The sequence below is a fragment of the Callithrix jacchus genome, chromosome 17 (assembly GCF_049354715.1).
Source record: "Callithrix jacchus isolate 240 chromosome 17, calJac240_pri, whole genome shotgun sequence".
Lineage (NCBI taxonomy): Eukaryota > Metazoa > Chordata > Mammalia > Primates > Cebidae > Callithrix > Callithrix jacchus.
Window position 1 is genome coordinate 25,149,413 of NC_133518.1, and position 12,056 is coordinate 25,161,468.

The following is a 12,056-nucleotide window of genomic DNA, read 5'->3' on the forward strand; positions in this document are numbered from 1 at the left end:
CGGCCAGGGAAATTAGAAGAGGGACAGTCCGTGAAGCAAATGTTGCTGGTGCTGTTCAAACATTATTCAGGGAAAGGGGTGCCCAGCCAGCATGCAGGACAGGAATGACTATTGTAGACATGGTCCAGTGGCTACCAAAATCTTCTGGGACCAAGCCCCTGATTCATATAACTCCCATCCGTTGCTCTGATGCCATGACCAGATAACCACCCTTTAAACTGGCTTCCCTTGCTTGCCTGTGGGGAAGAAGAGCCGGTTCAAGCTGGCATATTATCTGACCTACCCAACAGTTCCTTTCTCACTGGAAGTTAATAAATGAGCAGTGGCTTTGTGCATCAGCATGGGAGTCTTTGGGAGATGGTTAGGTCATGAGAGCAGATTCCTCATGAATGGGATTAGTACCCTTAGAAAGGAGACCCCAGAGAGCTGCCTTGCCTCTTTGATCATGTAAGGACACAGCGGGAAGATGCCATGTGTATTAGTCAGGGTTCTCCAGAGGGACAGAACTAATATATATATATATATAATTATAATGTATATATATATACATACATATATACACATATATGCACACATATACAAACACACATATATATGTACACACACACACACACACATACACACACACACATACACACACACATATATATATGGGAATTTATTAAATATTACCTCACACAATCCCAAGGTCACACAATAGGCCATCTGCAGGCTGAGGAGCAAGGAGAGCCAGTTCGAGTTCCAAAACTGAAGAACTTGGAGTCTGATGTTCGAGGACAGGAAGCATCTGGCACAGGAGAAGGATGTAGGCTGGAAGGCTAGGCCAGCCTCTCTCTTCACATTTTCTGCCTGCTTATATTCTAGCAGCACTGGCAGCTGATTAGATTGTGCCTACCCAGATTGAGGGTGGGTCTGCCTTTCCCAGCCCACTGACTCGAATGTTAATCTCCTTTGGCAACACCCTCACAGACACACCCAGGATCAATACTTTGTATCCTTCAATCCAGTTGAGTTGACACTCAGTATTAACCATCACACTGTGTGTGGACTGGAAAGCAGACCCTCAGCAGATACCAAACGTGAAGGTGCCCTGAGCTTGTACTTCCCAGCTCCAGAATTGTGAGAAATTTCTGTTGTTGGTAAGTCACTCAGTCTATGGACTGTGACACACGAGTCAGCCTCAGTCAAATCTAGAACAGACAAAGTGACTTAACAAAACCCACAAAAGCTGGTGTTTATCTCACTAAGGCCAAAGGCAGAATCCTGCACTACCTTAAATCAATGAAAATGGCACTTTATGTGGCTGAGTGGGTGATATACCCACTTCCTTCAAACCCCTAAACCTAACAACAAATGTTAATTGGTTGATACATTATCCTAGAGGGAAGACTTGAAGAAAACCCAGGCCTGGCCCCTGCTTTCTTGCGGCTTAAGCACTTCTATAATTTTGGTTGCTGTTGTAATAAAGCCAAATTATCAAGGCTATGACATTTGTCAGGGGAAACATGGGAAAAATGATCATTTGAGTAAAAATGCATTTTTATTTTTATTTTTATTTCAGACTAAGTCTCTCACGCTGTCACCCAGGTTATAGTCAGTAGTGCGATCTCCGCTCACTGCAACCTCCACCTTCTAAGTTCAAGTGATTTCTTGTGCCTCAGCTTCCCGAGTAGCTGGAACTACAGGCACGCGCCACCATACCATGTAAATTTTTGTATTTTTAGGAGAGACTAAGTTTCACCATGTTGGCCAAGTTGATCTGAAACTCCTGACTCAGGTTATCGCCCTCCTTGTCCTCCCAAAGTGCTGGGATTACAGGCGTGAGCCACCACACCCTACCAAAAATGCATTTTTAAATATATTTAGTTGCAACCATTTTGGTAGGCAATGTCCTTACTCGGTATTTAATGTAATTTTCAAAAGCTGAATCCATTTTAAAGCTCTACAATTTGGAACTGCAACAAAAGTCCATCTGTGGATGTGGACCATACACAGAAGTCCCTGTGTCATTGCATATGGCTCCATTGTGCAGAGGGAAGGTAAATGGCTTGTTTAAAAATTTTTTGTGTGTGTGTAGTGGTTTATCTAAATTTTATTATTTGACCTTGTGTGTTTTATAGAGGTTCATTTAAACCATGAAATATCATTGATTGGAAGAAGTAACTATTTTAGTCCATAGAGACTGTCGTGAGTCACCTTGACCAACAAATTGGCCTTGATGACAGAGCTCTGCACAGATGCAGAAAAGTATCCTCTAGCAGCTAGAGGTTAATGATAAATAATGAGTTTCTTACATTAAGGTCTCTTCTAATTTAAGAAAGAAAAATCACGTTTGGTAACACAATAGTCCAGGGATATCTGTGTTTTTAGGCACAGACAAAATTGGAAAGAACTGTGAAGGTTAAAGGAAATTTTAGAATTTTCTATAATGTACATTGTGTTCTAGCAGGAAAAAAATAGTATCAGGTTGAGATAAATTAGCTTAATTCTGTTACCCGAATGTGTTCACTAGTAGATTCTTTCTTCCATTTATTAACTAATTGAATATAAATTCCATTAAAGGGCATTGGATTCATTTTTCATTTGAATGAAAGGAGCGCAATTTCCTAAAAGAATTGGCCTGCTGAGAATTCTTAACACACCGCTAAAAGTGCTCTAAATTTGCAATTCAAACCCAAAGGGAGGCGAAATCTCATGTGATGAACACACACGTACACATACACGCACGTGCGCACACACACAATGAGTTAAATTTAAGAATTTACATTATGAAATAAAGTAGTTGTCATATTATCATGAATTACAGATCCCCAACAAGAAGGTGATTCTGGCTTCCTTTTCCCTCCTAACAAGTAGGTTAGGCTTATGAAGAACATGCTAAGCAAATAAACAAGTTAAGGAGTAATTATTACATTTCAAATGGCTGGAGGCTTTTGGCAAGATGAGGAGAATATTTAAAAACAAAAAATGAGAAAATTTAGAAACAATGTATTTATGTTTTTAATATTTAAAATTATCGTAATGTAGAAGGAGAAAATTTGTAGTTTTAATTGGGAATATATTTGAACAAGTAAATTTTAGTTTAAACATTGATAAACTTGAATTTTAATCTGAAATTAAGCCCTTATGGAATTACACTATCCCTCCCATTTTTTGTTGTTGTGGTTTTTGAGACAGAGTCTTGCTCTGTTGCCCAGGCTGGAGTGCAGTGCAGTGGCATGATCTTGGCTCACTGCAACCTCTGCCTCCTAGGTTCAAATGATTCTCCTGCCTCAGTGTTCTGAGCAGCTGGGATTACAGGCACCCGCTACCATGCCTGGCTAATTTTTTAAATATTTTTAGTGGAAACAGGTTTTCACCATGTTGGCCAAGCTGGTTTTGAACTCCTGGCCTCAAGTGATCCACTTGCCTTGGCCTCCCAAAGTGTTGGCATTACAGGGCTTAGCCACTGCATCCGGCCTGTCCCATGTCATATAATCATCTATTTTTATGTAGGGGTTACGTTACAGCAAAAGAAAAAAAAATAGATATGGCTCCTCCATTCTCCCATGATAGCTAAATGAATGTCTTTTTTTAAAATAATTTTTTTAAAAATTGTACTTTAAGTTCTGGAATACTTGTGCAGAGTGTGCAGGTTTGTTACGTAGGTAAACATGTGCCATGGTGCTTTGCTGCACCTATCAACCTGTCATCTAGGTTTTAAGCCCCGCATGCATTAGGTATTTGTCCTAATGCTCTCCCTCCCGTAGCACCCTCTCAACAGGCCCGTGTGTGTGATGTTCCCCTCCCTGTGTCCCTGTGCTCTTATTGTTCAACTCCCACTTATGAGTGAGAACATGCGGTGTTTGTTTTTTTGTTCCTGTGTTAGTTTGCTGAGAATGTCTCAGTTGGACATACAGTTATCTGCCTTCTCCCACTAAAGGCCTCCTAGTTACCCTCTAGTCAAACAGATGAGTGTCAACTCTACAGTGCTTGCTGGGACCTCATGTCATTCCACAGTCCTGTTTTTGCTTCTGGGTGAGTCATACAAGTCAGTATACTTACGGTGAAGGATCTTTGGGAATCATATACAGCAACTCAGTAGTGTCACCGAATTTAGCTTGGCAGGATAATGCATTAGTCTGAACTGTTTTACCCATTGTCTTAGCCCTAACCTGTGGGGAAGCTGACTCTTTTAACCTGAGCCTTGATTGGCAACTTGAGCTGCGAATCCTAGGTGCTCCTCTGCAACCTCCTGACACCTATGCCATTTGTCCCATGCCTGTCTATCCTGAACTCCTAGGTCTTCAGGGTTTCTCGAGCCTGAACCTTCATCTCCATCAGTTCTCAGCCTTCTTATTCTAGTTCTTTTGAAGTCATTGCTCTTCTTGTTTTCATTTTTCTCAATCTTCACAAATAAAGTCTTGGGACCCATACTAACTGTTAAGATGGGGAAAAGAGGGGCTAGCTGCTTTTGGGTTCAGAAGTACTAGCAGCTGGATCCTTCCTTCCTCTCTTCTCTCCAGAAGAGGGAGAGGAAAGGGTTTGATAGGTGGGTGGGATTTTACCTGGAAAAGTAAAGATATTGTGAAAGCTAGTGAGGCTTTTTGGTGAACTTTAAAGTCACAAAGTTTACAAAAGGATCATGGAAAGTTTTTGATTGGGGAGCTCTAGGGTGTCTCTGATTGGTGGCTTAGGTAGGAAGAAGCCAAGGGCAGGTTTTTAGGTGCTAGGCTCCAGAAATAAAGAGAGCCTCCTGGTTTCCTTCTCTCCACTTCCTAAGCCTGGAGAATGGGCAGGGACTCTGGTAAAAACCTGACCTTAAATCTTCCTGTGGGTTTTTGATTTTAGGATCCTGACCCATACATTATATGTAGTGCTGGAGAGCAAGAAATCCTAAGCAGTAAAGACTTCCATTGCCCAATGGTCTGTGGGGATATTAATTTTGATCCTAAATTCCCTTGTGTTTTCCCATCTTATAATGGGGTGATTGTCTAAATGAAGCTCCACCAAGCATTATGACGTGGCATTGTCCCATTGTCCCAAACCACTGTCACCACCCAAATGTTTGTGTGTTGCCTACAAATGTCAATCAAGTCTATTGGTCACCCATCCTAGCATGCCTATGCTGTGAGTCCAGCAGAATTCCTTAAGAGCCATTTATGTATTTTATTTTATTTTTTTTGGCCACAGGCAGAAGGACAGCTGACCCCTGGTGTTCCTAAAGCCAGCCCCTGCTAACCACAAGCTCCCTCGAACCCCCTAACCTTCCCAGGAGACCTTATCTTGGACTTGTCCCTTCCATTCATTAAGGGCAATATAAACCTCAGGGCCATTGGGAAAGGCTATTTCAGCAGACCCCAAGTTCTCTGTGACCATGACTATACAAGGCTGCAGGGTGGGGCCTGTCATTTCATTCCAGTTGTTCTCACTGAGACTTAGCCATTAGAGACTCCTCTGGGAGGAAACCCTTCTTCTTTTATGTAGATGCTTTATCTACAAAAAGCTTGACCTCATGATTGTGGGACCCCTTCTGCACCCTTGAGGCTGTCAGGACATGTGTGTGAGTCAACCGGTGGCATTCCATCATGACAACTCTTCACCCAGTTCTCACCTCACTGAGCAGGCAAATTCATTTTAGGTTAAGATTGATAGCATTTATGCTTCAGTTCCTTTAGATGTTTGTATAACTGCTGAGCCACCAGAGATATAATAGGTACCGCATTCCAACATGCAAACTTCCAAAGGACTTAGCAGAAAAGTGCTTATAGACTCTTGAACTCTTTCCCTATGTCTAGGGCACATAAAACATTGATGAGAGTAGAGCCATAGAGTTGGTGAAGTGGATTTTTGGAAATTGTTGTTGGTGCATTAAGAATCTGATCCCAGCCAGGTGCAGTGGCTCATGACTATAATCCCAGCACTTTGGAAAACTGAGGTGGGCAGATCACGAGGTAATGAGTTCAAGACCAGCCTGACCAACATGGTGAAACCCTGTCTCTACTAAAATTACAAAAATTAGCTGGGCGTGGTGGTGGGCATCTGTAATTCCAGCTAATTGGGAAGCTGAGGCAGGAGAGTGTTTGAATCTGGGAAGTGGAGGTTGCAGTGAGCCGAGGTCACACCATTGCACTCCAGTCTGGGTGACAGGGAAAGACTCTGTCTCAAAAAAAAAAAAAATCTGATTCTGATCCCCAGAAAAGGGCAAGGACTCCTCTTCACATCTCAGACCCAATGAAAGAGGCTTCAAGACAACCTTGGGATAGCTAGATGGGGGTAGAGGGGTCTTCTACAGCTGGGTCATGGCAGTCTGCTGTCAACTTTGGTCTGAGAAGTAAAACAAAATGTTGAAGGGTGGACTGGCCAACAGCTTTGGTTGTGAGCAAAGGGGTTAGGTCGGGATAGGACCAGATGGCACTCACAGACTTTGTGAGCATATGTTTCACGTGCTCCAAATGTAGGTTACAGCATAAGAAAGAGCTGGGGACAAAGCTGAGATGTGAAGTTCTGGCTGGAGTTTTAGAAGCTAGTATCCAAAGTCAGGTGCTGACAGAATAGAGATGAATTCACCTGGGGCATGATTGCTGCCAGCTGGATAACCTATGTCTTGTTTTGGGGAGTAGAGTGGAGGTGGGCAGAGCTCTCCAAAGAATCCACAAAACACCCACAGGAGGAAGCCCGCACTTTAGACACCTACCAGACCTGGAAAGCTTGGAGCCAGAAGATGATAGAACAAGTCAATTGAGAACTTTTCTTTGACCCTCTGACTCTGGAGAGATTAGAAGCTGCTGCAGCAAAAGGGTGGGGCCAGAGATCAGCACGCAGGGGCCAGAGAGACCAGCACAGGCTTTCTCCAAAGTGAAGTTCCTGTCAGCAGCGAGTCCTGGATGGCCTTGGACTCAAGAGGGACAGTTTCAACTTGAAGTCACAGTTGGAGTGTTTAATTTGATCCTGGCCAGATATATTAAGGTAAGTGCTCAGAATGGAGAAGTGCTGAGTCAGAGTAGAGGGAAGTGACTTTGAAGTTCCCTGACAAGGAGCCCTCCCAATGGAGGCACCTGGGCTAGGAATCAGTGAGGTGTAACAGCGTGGGCAGCCAGGGGCAGCTTCCCCATGAGGTCTGCCAGGCTAAGCCTCATCATTGCTCATAGACAGGCCTGAAAAATCACCTAAAGGATTTTGGCCTGGAGCTAGACTTCACAAGGGTAACTGATGATGTCTTTAACACAGATCTTTATGACAAGTCTGTAGCTTCTGCAAAGAGTGAGAGACAGACATGCTCCTAAGGACCGAGATCTTCCCCACCTCATTTTTTTTTAGTTAAAAAAGTTTAGAGACAGGATTTCACCATGTTGCCCAGGCTGGTCTTGAACTCGGAGCTCAGGCAATCCACCTGCCTTTGCCTCCCAAAGTGCTAGGATTACAGGTGTGACCTATCACACCAGGCCAGGACTGAGATCTTAAACCTGAAACACTTTATTCCTGCAGTGTCACTAGGAAAACAAATCCACATATCCAAATCCTGGATTTATCCAGGAGGGTTTGGGCCATCCCCTCTATGGGTACTTAGGTAGCCAGGAAAGCCTTTGTGGAAACATGTGCCTTCCTTCCCTTGACCTCATGAGGGGTTCCAGGGATGCCAAGTGCTCCACAGTTCACGCCACCCTGTTGGGGTTACAGGGTGGTGGTGGCGGGTGTTGAACCCAAGGTAATGCCTGTTACATTAACAGGCATTACTTATATTCACTTCACTTATATTAAGTGAAGGTGAGGGTCATTTTAACCAAGCAATTGGCAACTCCAGAGATTTCTGTGTTATGGAGTACGGTTTGGATCTGGGGTCAGAATGCCAGGTTTAGAATCCCAGCTCTGCATCTTATTGGCCATGTATTTTGGGTTAATTACATAGATTCACCGAGCCTCAGTTTTCTCATCTGTAGAATAAGCATCTCACCAAACACCTGCCTTATGTAGTTGTTAGAGAGAATTAAACGAGTTAATGCATGTGAAATGCCTAGCCTGTGCCTGGCACACAATATATGCCCAATGGCAGTCACTGTTGCGGGCTTATTTGGCTGTCTGCGGGAGAGGAGCAGCAGAGATGGAAGAAAAGCTGAGGGTGCAGGTGATGGGCATTTTGCTGCTTCATAGTTCTATGGATATTACTCCTGAATCTAGAAGCTTAATTCCCAGAGAGAAAAGAACTTTTCCTCAATCAAGGGTAATAGAGTAATTTTAGTTCCCTGCTTGAGTCTTCTTCAAGGTAAAGAGTCATGCCATAGGGTGCTATATGGTAAACACACCTGGTAGCAATAACTTAAGCATATCCTGCTAATGACCCTGCAGGGCAGACGCCCTGAGTGTATGTTTCCAGCTAGGGGATCCTACAGTGGCCAACCTGGAGATTTGCTCCTTGTCTGTGAGGAGCATCTGCAACCCATCGCATGGAACATGGACCATACAGGGCATCAAGGCCCCAAACTTTGGCTTGAATGAAGGTTGCCAGGTGGAGGTTGTTAGGGAAGGGGCTCTAAGTAAAAATGCTGTGTAAACTACATGCCTTTTGCAAGCAGTTTGGTTCTGCAGAGCTCACCATCACTTGACTCTCTCCCCTGTATGTAAGCTCCCAGTAAAAGTCATGCCTCATTTGCTGGCTCTGGGTCTCTTCTTTGGCCTCTTGAAACTGGTGCCCTCCCCATTGGAGCTGATAGGGATTTGGCACAACAGGCACGTGTATAGAACTACCCACTACCCAAGAAGGGATGTTCCACTTGCCTACAAGTAAAGTCGGTCTAAGAGTGGCTGATACTAGATGGCTTCAAGAAAGAAAACCATCCTGGATCTGACAGTCCTTATTTGCTGCTATTTATAGTAGTGAAAGCGCAAATGACTTAGGATCAACTACAGAGATATCTGCTAAGAAAAAAAAGGTTTTCTGCTCTGCTCTCTATGATTAGTGATTATTCTTTAAATTGGCCCATAATATTTTATTAATAAATTAAAAATTATGTTCTGAATGAATGTTTAATCAAATAATGCAAGATGAACAATATTGTCAAAATATCCGTGACCACACAAGAAACAACTGAGATGTCCCTTCTCCAAATTGCCAGAGTGCCTTATCTGTTCATGCTGCTTTGCCAACTCAGTTGCTACTGACACTATCATTTCAAGTTCCACATATGTCACGAGGTACTCCTCACAGTTCTTGCCACATATCTACATTAAATTGGCTTGCCTATTAATGAATCTACATGCTATTTTATTAATTTCACACATGGGTTGCACACATGTTCTCTTCGAGCTGAGGATTTACACAGAATAGAAGCCTTACAAACCTGTGTTACTAGGAATCAGCTTTTTTTTCTTTTTTTGAGATGGAGTCTCACTCTGTTGCCTAGGCTGGGTTTCAGTGGTGCAATCTCAGCTTAGTGCAGCCTTCTCCCCACCCCAACCCCATCCCAGGTTCAGGCAATTCTCATGTCTCAGCTTCCTGAGTAGCTGGAATTACAGGTGCCTGCCACCATGCCTGGCTAATTTTTATATTTTCAGTAGAGATGGGGTTTCACCATGTTGGCCAGGCTGGTTTCAAACTTCAAGTGATTTCCCTGCCTTGGCCTCCCAAAATACTGGGATTACAGGCATGAGCCGCTGTGCCCAGCCCAGAATCTGCTCTAGGTTCAAGAATTCTATAATTACATTTTATTTTACTTTTGTTTTTAGGAAGAATGATTATAGATGACATGGAGGGAGTTGGGAAAGGCAGGAAATGATTACAGAAACATTTCTTTAGTTTGAAATTGTAAGTTTATGCTCAGGGGGCCTTTTATTAGTTCTTGGCATTGCTTTTGCTAGACACTTGGGTGTGATTAGTCATCACCATGCTCAAGAGGAAAACTAAACAGCCAAGGGATTGAGAGTAGTCAAGAAATCAGACAAGGATATTCAGCCAGGCAGCACTCAGGGAACCAAAGCCCTAAGTTCCCGAAGAGGCCAGGGAAGGAAGCAGGACAGTTGAGGCACTCCTAGGGGAACATGACCAGCAAGCTGAAAGAAATTGAGAGGTTTCCTAAGAAAAATTATTAAGGGAGAAAAGTATGAGTTATGTGAATAGTAGAAACTTGATAAATATAACTGAAATGGAGCTTAATTATTATGATAATTATAATGTATTGTCAACCAAGTGTCGGCAAAATGATGCATTGCAAATAGTTACAGATTAACATTATGGAGGGAAAAAGGAGTGTTTATCATAGTCGTATGTGAATAGACAGAGGACTGAGAAAAGCAGGCATAAGGAAAGGTAAGGGGAATATCAGGGTAGGAAGAAAAACACTTGCAAACTTGAGTGTCTGTGAACTAGTCTTGCAAGGGTAGCAGTGGTGATGACTCCAGAATTCAACAGTTGGGGAGTTATGTACCTTCTCTTGGGGCCACTAGTGACTAAAAACATGACATAAGACAGTCACCCTGAGCTGTCCCTGGTGGTCTCACAGAGCTTTTGGACCTCTGGGTTTTGGCTTGCTCAGCATCCAGAGTGTCCTTCAGGGAACTAGCCCTCCTCCAAAATATGCAGTCTATGGGAATGTCAGTCATATCTCTTCACCTCCACAAGAGGTGTGCATGTGTGCAACCCGACTTCTACATCGATTAGACTCCTGGTCACAATTACTGTGTACTTGCTATGTGCCAGAAACTGTTCTTAGGGCTTTACATATTCTAACTCAGCTAAACCTCAGAACAACTCTATGAGGTAGTTACATTTTACAGACAAGCTAACGGAGGTAAAGAGAGGTTAAATGACTTGCTCAAGGTCACACAGCTCGTAAGAGGAAAAGTCAGATTTGAACCTGAGGAGTCTAGTTCCTGCTGGCTGCAGGGAAGACAGGGGAAAGAGGCTATTTTAACTTTTCCAGCCTTTAAAGCAGAGTAAGGCAAGCAAAGTTGAGAGATACTGAATGAGTCAACTATGATGTCTGCTGAATCTGTCTGGTCAGTTTCCTCTACCCCTGCTGTTAATTATTTCTTCCTGTCTGTTGTGGCTTTGTATGTGATTTAAGTAATTCTCCAATATCACACTCATTGCTTCACGAACCACATCTTTTATGAGACTTGCAATTTCACTTTGCAATTGATTGCATTGTAGTCTTTGTAGTCATGAATATCATCTGAAAGTGGCAGGTAGACTGACCCCACATCTTTGATTGATAGCTGGCATAGATACTAGTGTGCTTGGGCAGGGATGTTTTAGTGAGGGATGATTTAAGTAAATGGATAGCTCAGGAGGGCATTTTAATAACATATTTACTTTCCTACATAACCTGGTAACCCACGGTCTTGTATAATGAATTCTAGGATTATCATGTGAAATTTGCAGATGGCAGAATGAAATCACTTTTGTCAGACCCAGACAAAATAGGGCCAGAAAAACGTGGAAGAGAGGAGGTCCATGCTTACATATTTGAGATAAGAAAGTCCAAGGACTTTCAGCCAGTGTGGTAGCTCTCGCCTGTAATCCTAGCACTTTGGGAGGTTGAGGTGGGTGGATCATCTGAGGTGAGACCAGCCCAGCCAACATGGTGAAACCCTGTCTCTACTAAAATTACAAAAATTAGCTGGGCCGTGGTGGCATGTGCCTGTAATCCCAGCTACTAGGAGGCTAAGGCAGGAGAATTGCTTGAACCGGGGAGGCGGATGTTGCAGTGAGCCGAGATTGCGCCATTGCACTCCAGCTTAAGGGACAAGACTAAAACCCCGTCTCAAAAAAACAAAAACAAAACAAAACAAAAACCAATGACTTTCTGCAAGCCCTTTCACACCTCCTGCTTTGATAAGGCTTATCATTAGACATGCTTTAGGATTGGCAGTGTTCTTACAAGAACGCTTGCCCAGTAGTGGAATCTCTACTAATAACTGACAACAACTCTGGTTTTGAAACTCTGGAACCAATAAACTCTGTTCTAAGCAGTTATGTAAATCTCTTTTTGCTTATAAAAAGCTCCCCTTATCCTTCTCTCACCAAATGGGCTGGTGGCTTGCCATTCTGTGCATTCCATATATAATCCTGAGTAAACACA

At 43.1% G+C, this 12,056-nt stretch overlaps 1 protein-coding gene across 6 annotated transcripts in view; it reads left to right on the plus strand.

The window, feature by feature from the left end:
- The window catches only part of LOC144579887 (uncharacterized), a 291,251-nt gene that overhangs the window by 84,903 nt on the left and 194,292 nt on the right, over positions 1 to 12,056 (plus strand). The gene's annotated exons all lie outside the window — the stretch shown is intronic.